The sequence below is a fragment of the Chiroxiphia lanceolata genome, chromosome 17 (genome assembly GCF_009829145.1).
Source record: "Chiroxiphia lanceolata isolate bChiLan1 chromosome 17, bChiLan1.pri, whole genome shotgun sequence".
NCBI lineage: Eukaryota > Metazoa > Chordata > Aves > Passeriformes > Pipridae > Chiroxiphia > Chiroxiphia lanceolata.
In genome coordinates this window covers 6,392,318-6,401,865 of record NC_045653.1, presented here as the reverse complement: position 1 = coordinate 6,401,865, position 9,548 = coordinate 6,392,318, and the positions used below count along the sequence as shown (strand labels likewise).

Below are 9,548 nucleotides of genomic sequence, written 5' to 3'. Positions count from 1 at the left end.
CCCTTTGACCCAAGCCAGGCAGTTTCAGCTGAGAATCCCATTTCCCTGCCTCCTGCTCCAGTGCCTGAAAGCTTCTCACATCATTAACCTCTTTCTTACACAAAAGGCAGCATAAAAGCAGCCCTTCCCATTATTTTCACAAGATGGCACATCTCAGGCACAATGGTTAGAGCTCAATTGTACCCTGGCCAGTTTTGATGGACTCTCAGCAAGAAAAACTGGAACAAAACCATCATATTGCCTGCACACACCAGGTATAGGACTTTCCAGAAACCATAACGTTATGTAATATATAAAACATCTTTTTTCTGCTCTGCTTCCTGTCTCCAAGGAAGAAAAGCTGACAGCACTATTAGTTTTGGGGCAAAACAGCAGAGGACAGGAACAAGTATTTCATGGACTGGACACCATTTTGCCTCAAGGGAGGAATAAATATCCCACATTTCTTTCAGGCAGCAAGCAAAGACAAATTACTTTAAAAAAGGTAAAGTAAGAATCAATCTGCTGAATTAAAAACATGTTAATATTTTAATTGACATATTGCACATCAGCAGGAGTATAATGCAGTAATTTATCTCTGTGAGCACATGATCATTTGCGTTGCTGGAAAACTGTTTTTGAAGAGAGGACCTCTATCCTCCTCTGTATATGGAATATGCCATCCCCTAATGATATAACTATACATAACTACACCAGAGAGAATGGGATTTATATTCATGAGGTACAGATGGTTCCATAAGTCACCAGCAATGGAGGCCTGAGTGAGGAATTAGGTCTCCCCTCTGGAGCAGGAAGCCATTCCAAAGCTCAGTGTACTCAGTAAATAACTTACCTAAGGAGATGTAGGTCCTTCCAAGGGCTCTGCTGTGACCTGCTCTGGGACATTGGCACCTCACTCTCCACCTGTTCTTCAGCCTCTTTATTATCCTTATTTAGATTGGTAGGTTTGGGTTTAATAGAAAACTGTCCCTACACTTAGTAGTGAACAGATCTTTACACTTGAAGCACAGCTCAGAAAATAAAACCTCTTCAATTGAGCAAAAGCTACTGAAAAGGCTTCTCTATCTCTCAAAAACAATAAAATTTGAATTACTTTATTTTCCCCTTCATAGCAAGTTAACCCTCCACACTGCAAATTCCCACCTAAGCCCTAACAAATTGGCCCTACACTGATCTCACCATTTATAGGGACAAAAATGAGGGGAATGGGGTCAGGTGATGAATACACTCAGCTGGGACTATTTAATGAACTCAGCTAGGATTATTTAACAAACTCAGGTGGGATTCCTTAATTTAGGATTAATTAAAAATGCAGCCTGTTTAAAAATCTTCCTTCCGTGGTTTTCTGTTTTGATCTTTTTTTTTTATATAAGAAAAAATCAAAATGGATGTTCCAGTTCGGAAGGTTCGGAAAGCAACTATTTCACTTTCTAGCTGTGTATTCATATTTTCTTGGAGTAACCACATATACCTTCAGAAAATCCAAACACACCAAACTTCCTCGTCTAAAGGAGTTTTTTTCCAAATATGTGTTCTGAGTATATTATATGGAATATAACATACTCAGCTGGGCTGAGTCAAAAAGAGCAGCAACAGAGTTCAGAGGAGAGTTATTCCTGAAAATCCTTTGGGGTGGCTGGGGAATTCCCCTAAAAAAATATCAATAAAAGTTATTGCTGCTGCAGGTTGTGGCTGGAAAGCAGCAGCTTGGGCAGAGCAGGCTGTGGGAGAGGGAGGGAAAATGCACTTTCCTTCTCATTTGCTCTGCTCTGGTCTGTAGGAAAGTCTACATCTGTGGCTGCAGCTGCACCTCTTCAACATTCAGACAGTTTCATCTTGATTTTCATCATCTCCATTTCATCTTGAACCAGAAGAGTGGGAATCAGAGAATAGACTTCTGCTCGCTTGCTTTTCAAGCAGCCTTTTCATTCCCCCTTTCCCACTGGGTTGTGTTTTCCAGGCAGGATCAGCTTGTTCCCTTTCTCCTTGGTTGGCACAGATCTATAAAATGCAGGCAAACAGAGAAATACAAGGGCAGCTCATGGACTGTACAAATCCACAAATATAGCCTAAAAATACAGCATCACCTGTGTTTTATGTTCAATGCATACTAAACATTAACTTCAATTCCTCTGAATAATCAGGTGAATGATTATTCAGTGCTTTGAATCCGTGTCATTCTCTCACTATAAGTTAGATGGAATTTAGAGACAGTCACTTTATCTTTCATGTTGGGACCTGGAGAATTTCACCTGGCTCTGATTTTTAAACACCTCACTTACATTACACAAATGATCTCCAATACCCCAACAGAGATTTGAAGGTGGAAGACTAATTACAGGACCTGGGTCACTGCCTGTTTATTTTATTTGGTTGAAATATTTGAAAAACTGTAAGGATAATTTTAAAATATCCTATTGCTCTCCATATAAAAATACCTAAGATGATGATTAACTCTAAAAATGAGATTGATACCCTTTGATTTCAGTGTAACTTGACATATTTAGAAATTACTCACATTTGTGCATGCAAATACTTAGCCCTGTAGCTCTATTAGAAGCAAACAGGATTTGTATATGTGAGCTGTCAGCTTATTTGATCTGTGCATTCACTCAAATGCTATTTGCAGGCAAGTGCAATTACACATGTAAAGTGCAGAGAAAAATGGATTAAACAGGTTTGGAACCTCTCAAAAAATTTGCCCTGTGTATATTTTAAACTAGAACAGCTTCTTCAGAACAGCTAAAATAAATTCTACTCAAATATGTTACACTTGCCAAGCGTCCTCTCCAAAATTATCCAGGGGTAGAGAAGATGGGATATTGTACATACAGTTTGGGGAACTGCCACACTTGAGTTCTTCTCCATTGCTTTGAGTGACCCTGAGCAAAGTAAATGAACTTTTTTGTTCCTTGACTGTAAACAAAAGAAAATTAATTTGCTTTCAGTTGATGCACCAACAGTGCAAATGGAATTAGGATCCAACAGTGTCAGCTCAGTGCAGCCAGGGCTGAGTTGTGACACTTCCTACACACACAGCATTCTGCTAAATCAAAACACTAATCTACAAAGCAGAGCTGCATTCTAGATCAGATAATCCTTTAATTTACTTTTCCCTAAATGGGCTTCTGACATGGGATCTATAAAACTCCCAACGTGCTGCTGAAGCTGATAATGTTATAATTTACCTCTGAGCAGGAACCAGATGTTCTTCCTGTCACAGGGACATTGAAGAGTCCATGATGATTATCCCCAAAGTCTCTCCAAAGTCTTGACAAGGGGTGTGTGTGTTCCTAGTCCTTGGTTGGACTGTTCTATAAAAAACATGAGAATATTAAGGTGAACATGTTTAATATCTTCCCTAAGGCTGCTTACACTTACTATTTATATTTGGTGTTTATCTGTCACTTTGCCTCTTTTAAATCACTTATTATAACTCATGAAAGTGAACTTTTACCAAATCTCTTGAGACCAAAGCTGCTGTGAAAGAAAACATGAGGGAATTCTGCTGTGCTTGCAAAACAGCCCCACGGGAGAACATTTGTACTTGCACAGAGAACAACTGCTCCCTAAAAATGATTCAAACACTGGAACTGCAAACAGGTTCAAGTTATCACAAAGCAAATAGAAACCATTGTAGGCCTCTGAAAAAGGAAACTACATTTTTAGGGTGTTAGGAAGAAGAAGGAAAGTACGAGAAGAGTTGCTTTTCAGATCTAGGAAAAACCAAGCTCTGATTTCAGCAGTGTTGTAATTTTTCAGACAAAATGGAGGAATTCTGACTCCTGTTTGCCTGGAAGAGTGTTTTCTTTTCCCAGAAGGGAAAAGATGTTGAAGTAACTGAGAATGCTGTGCTCCATTCCTGTAAGAAGTGGACTGGAGTGCTGTGATATTAATTTGAATATCAAAGGTGACAGGACCTGATTCCAGTCTGGCATCTGCTGGATAAGTCAGTGGTGTAAAACTTTGTACTCTCTTGGCCAAAAAGGAGTTAAAAACATATAGACTTAAACTGTCAAATCTAACAACTAGTGCTGACCAAAACATGAATGTTTTATTTGACTTCTAGTAGAGATTTTACAGAAATACTGATCTGCTCTATTAAATTATGCAACTGAATCTACTGGAGATTTACTGTGTGGATTAATTCCAGTGCACAACTTCAGACAACCTATGTGATATTCTTCTTTCTATTTTTTTAAGAAGTGGACCAAGATGACCAACTCTGAAAAACTGTAAGGATAATTTTAAAATATCCCATTGCTCTTCATATAAAAATACCTAAGATGACGATTAACTCTAAAAATGAGATTGATACCCTTTGATTTCAGTGTAACTTCACATATTTAGAAATTACCCACACTTGTGCATGCAAATACTTAGCCCTGTAGCTCTATTAGAAGCAAGACCAAGATGACCAAGATGACCAACTCTGCATTTAAGTGTGACCACATTTGTGGTGACATGGCTTGTTGTTTTCCTGGGTCATGCTTTTCCCAAATATTGCTGTCATTCCAATTCTTATCCCTGAGCCAAGAATGCATTTTACAGCTGCTGAAGCAGCCACTTGTCCAGATAAATTTTATGCTTGCTCCCTGATAAATCTAGATATTGCCTTTTGTTTGTAATAAAATTAAATCAGCTTCCCCAAACTGATGATCCTACTGCACAGTCCAATTTTTTACTTTAATCTTACATTACCTCAAGGCTGTTTTATTATACAATGAACTCTTTAATATTTTTTATGCTTCGTGTTCTGAACCACTGAACCGAAAACCTGTGATAAATTACTATTCTATGACACTTTGACTTCAATTTCTTGTAAGTAAACACTTCTGATTTGTTTCATAGAATGCATTACACAGTTCTTGCTGTACTAAGAAGCTTAAGTAAATCAGGAAAGCTTTGGTTGCATTGGACAAATGAGGAATTGTGATGGAAAACAAAGCCCCAACAGCTGGAGGGGCACTTGTAGAAGTACCCAACACATCATTTGGCTGGGCAAATGAACCTGTATCTGGACTGGTGTTTGAAATCCTGAGGGATACCTATTTACCATTTTTGTCTTCCTTTACAGTGCAGGAACGTTCTCCAGCATTAATGAAAACCATCACTGGCATTTCAAAATGCCCTGAAACAATTACAGCTCTATTGGCCTCTAGAAATGGATCTGAGCATTGAACTCCTGATCATTACTTAGAATACTGTGAGTCACATCATGGTCCTCTGGATGGACCTGCTTATTAGTGTTTTAGAGGCTTAACTAGATGAGAAATAGCTCAGTTGCAAACATCTGTCACTTGAATTCCCAGATGAACCACTTGCCCATATAACCCATTTAAAAAATCACTGGGACATGTCAGGGGTACAATAGAGACCTCAAGCTATGGTACATATTCAGTATAAAATCCCACAGAATAACAGGAAAGTGCAACTTCATTTTTTTACTAATAGTCTGTTACTACTCAAGTAACAATCCTGAGTGAGTCTACTTCATGGGCAACATATAATTTCTTTTTCATGAAAACAAATGTTTCCAAGTTATGCTCATTATGCAGCATGGACACTGTGTTTTGCAGGAGATCACCCTGGCCAGGGATCAGTTTTTTATTTAGCTGTAATGTGAAGACCCTTGTGTTTTGGAGATGGAACTGTGCCATTCTGTATCTTTTCTGATTGAGATTTGAGAGTCCTCCTCATCCCAAGACCTGTGTACTCATAGTGTATGACTGAGCAGAGCCCAAGCAGGAGGGATCCTAAAATTAACTCCTCCTTTAATTAAAACCTAAGATGCACACTGTTCCCTGCTTTTTTTTGTTAATAAACCCTATTGCAATAAAATATTTTTATTTGTTAATAAACCCAGCTGCAATAAAAGGCTGCATCTGAGCTTGCACAGCATGTGGTAACAACCACAGGGGTAACTACTTGTTTTTACAAGTGTAGTATTCTCATCTCAGTGGGTGATTTTCTGTACTTTTTTAAGCTTCTCTGGATTGAAGGCTTTTCATTTCCAAGTGACCCACAAGATTTTGAATCAGGAAGGGTTAAACTTGCCTAGACAGTGGTAGGCAGATTCAGAAAACAGCTGCACATCCCACTGCTGCAGTTATTGCTTTATTTTGTAGGCTGTACATATCTGTACAATCAACTGGCTTTACCCCGAGAGCAATCAAACACACCAATGACACAGACATAAAGTCTTTTAATTTTTCACATATTTGTTTTTTAATAAATTCAAAAATTGTTCTCTGGAACTTGTTTCTGCTCTGTCCTCTGGCATGTGGCAATGTTAGCTGAGAGTTACTCACTGGTATCACAAAGATGCAGAGAATTTGTTTCCAGGTAATCCTTGAACCAATGTTCCAAAAAAAAAAAAAAAAAAGGAGCATTAAGGGGGACAAAAAAAGGGACATGAAATAGTCCCAAATTTTTAAAGGGGAAAACGGGTATCCCTGAGTTCAAGGATAATGTAACCAGTTTTGGTCTCTATAAATTCTGTCAGAACACTCAGTAACTACTATGAAAAATGAAATACTTGTAGCTTGTCTTTTTGCAGGGGCCTACAAAGATTTCCTGTCCAAATTGCAGCGAAATAATTGGAAGTCAGCTGGAAAAGTTTTAATTAAACCCAACATGCAGCAGCGTGAGGGGTGAGGGACAACACGCAGAGAATGGTGTTGACTGCAGTTTTTGATCCACCTCCTGGCACTGTTTGATTGTTCATAGCAAGGAGATCAACATTTTTACCAATCCAAACACAAAATTCATTAGTGCCACGAGAGAATAATTATCAGCTCGTCCACAGGTAGTTATGCAGCTAATGACCTGAAGATGGGAGTGTAATTAAAGCCTTCACTCACCAGCTTCATGAACTCTAGTGCACTTCCCTGTCTCTTCATTTATGTTCTGTTCATTAAAACTGTACAGATCATTAACTCATTAACAGCTGCAGAATGCAAATGTAGTGAACTAGAGGGAATTTAATATCTCCTTGGTTGTGAAGTATGTTCCAAAGCTGGGCTGATAATTTTTTACAGCTATTAGAGTGCTTCTGTCAATGAAGGAAGCTTCTAAAAAAAAAAAATAAAAAATTAAAGCTAACAAGAATTAATATTTCACAGTTAAATAGCCAACCCAGCCACCAGACAAGGAAGGGAATGAACTGCTGTTCTAAAAGGTACAACTCAAACTGTTGTTCTCTCTACTTTCTTTACCCAAAGGGCTGTTCCTAAAGGTACTGACCTTGCCCTGTGTCTCTTCACTGAGATTATCCCATTGACAGCATTCCAACAAACATGGACAGGGGTTGGGAAGACAAACTTGTGGAATAACTGGAATGATTTATGCATGATAATCAGCTGCATAAAGTGATGTGTGTCAGAGGGTTTTTCTCCTCAGCTCTGCAATCTGCTTGGGCCAGATGAGGCACAGCCAAAGAGGAGCATCTGGGCACCTCACCCTGCAAACCCCAAGTTCACCCAGCTTCCACTTGACTGACTGGAAACCTCTGCAGTCAAGAGCTAATGGTGAAAGATCTCATAAAGAAAACACTATTCCAGGGCTATTTGATTTCCTCTTGTTATTAGAAGTCCCTTCGAGGCCAGGAGACAGACGTAGGTGATTGTTCTGGTGCCCCCAATATCAGAAGGACACAGAACTGTTGGAGCAAGTCCAGAGGATGTCACAAAGTTGCTCAGGGGATTGGAGCAACTCCCCTATGGAGACAGGATGGGAGAGTTGGGGCTGTTCAGCCTGGAGAAGAGCAGGTTCAGAGCACTTTCCAGTATCTGAAAGGGTTACAGAGAAGCCGGAGAGGGAATGTTTGTCAGGAACTGCAGTGACAGGACAAGGGGCAATGGGGTCAGACTGAAAGGGGGGAAATTTAGATTAGAGATTAGGAAGAAATTCTTCCCTGTGAGGGTGGTGGGGCCCTGGCACAGGTTGACCAGAAAACCTGTGGCTGCCCCATCCCTGGAAGTGTCCAAGGCCAGGTTGGATGGGGCTTGGAACAACCTGGGCTAGTGGAAGGTGTCCCTGCCCATGGCAAGGGGGTGGAACTGGATGAGCTTTAAGGTCTCTTCCAACCCAAACCCCTTCTATGATTCCATAACTTCTAGTGAGAAGGACTGGCCCTACTCAAATGTTTTGGGGTCAGTCCTTGCCATGCCAGGGTGGTTCTGAACATCCCCACCCACCCAAGCTCTTGAGGGCCAGAATTTCAGAACAGCTCCACTCCCTCTCTCCTGATTTCAGGAAAAACATCACTGCTGAATGGGAGTTTTTTGTACAGTTTTTGGTGATCTTTAATTTTTCTATACCACAAATTCCCTTCTTTAAAAGGAAAATAGAGGATTTTCTCCATCCCTCTTCCTCCATGGCAGAAAAATAGTAACGGGAGGATACTCACGGAGGTAACACTGCAGTGATAAAATATTCAGCATTTTACTTTATAATGTGACATATCCAGGGTGCATTATATGGGGCTGTTACTCATCATTAAGTCATGGATGGGACAATAGTTCCCCCAGATCAGATCAGTGGCCTTTTTCTAGGCAGTTCAGCTAACTTTAAAAAATGACTATACTTTTACAAGTATCATAGCAAAGAAGTTAATTAACAGGGCACTTAATCACATTTCTGGGCACCAATACATCAGGTACAGATGTCATTTTCATTAATATCCTCCAATATTTATATTTTTCAGGACTCTGTAAAAGTGCTGTTAATGGACTTGAGAAGAAGAGATAATTTTCTTGCTGAACCGAGCCTGTGTGATTAAGTGCTCAGTCTCTGGTAACAAACGAATGCAACAACCTTTAAATCCTTTCCTTACAGACAAATGAATGTATTCCTCATCATAATATTGCTGGAAATCCAGACAGGCCGGGGCATCTTTGTGACTTCCTCTGCATGAGTCAGATTTACATCGCTGCACTGGAAAGGGAAAAAAAAAAAAAGGGGGGGGCCGTGACGACAAGTTGATAAACAAGTTAAAATAATATAATTTGCACTGTGCCATTTGTATGCTGTCAGTGCACACATAATTCCAAAAATCACCGTGGGGAAATGCATTAAAGGGCTAAATGGTGCTGCTGGGGACATTGAGTCCTGATGCCTCCTCCTGCCTCACAGCCCTGAGCAATTTGCGCGGCAGAGCTGCGGTGGGAGAGGGAAGTCACACTCCTCTGCCAGTAGTGCTGACATTTAAATTTGATGTCAATGTTACATCTCATCCTGATTTCAAAATCCCTCGTGCTAATAGTGCTTAAGCCTTAATTGCACATTTAATCATTAGAATTACAGGATGGCTCTGGGAAAAAAAAAAAAAATGGAACGGGCGAAGATACCCAGAGCAAATCAAACAGGAGGGACACAGAAAAGGAGTCATTTTCTATTTTACAGAAAATATTAAATGTGTTTTTCAACATGCGTGGAAATATCATCTTCATTCTGCTGAATGTTCCGTGCTTACTGTAACTAATTATCTAAAATTTGTCTGTTTATCTACAATCTTAGTGTCTGAAGGATGCACTGCCATGAATTAA

At 39.8% G+C, this 9,548-nt stretch overlaps 1 long non-coding RNA gene across 1 annotated transcript; it reads right to left on the bottom strand.

Annotated features, from left to right (window-relative positions):
* Positions 1–1,640: 1,640 nt before the first annotated feature.
* On the bottom strand, positions 1,641–8,933 carry LOC116795489. Its single transcript, XR_004360068.1, has 3 exons — positions 8,818–8,933; positions 3,189–3,314; positions 1,641–2,001 (listed from the first exon to the last, which is right to left on the bottom strand). It is a non-coding gene; the product is annotated as an uncharacterized LOC116795489 (long non-coding RNA).
* Positions 8,934–9,548: the final 615 nt, after the last annotated feature.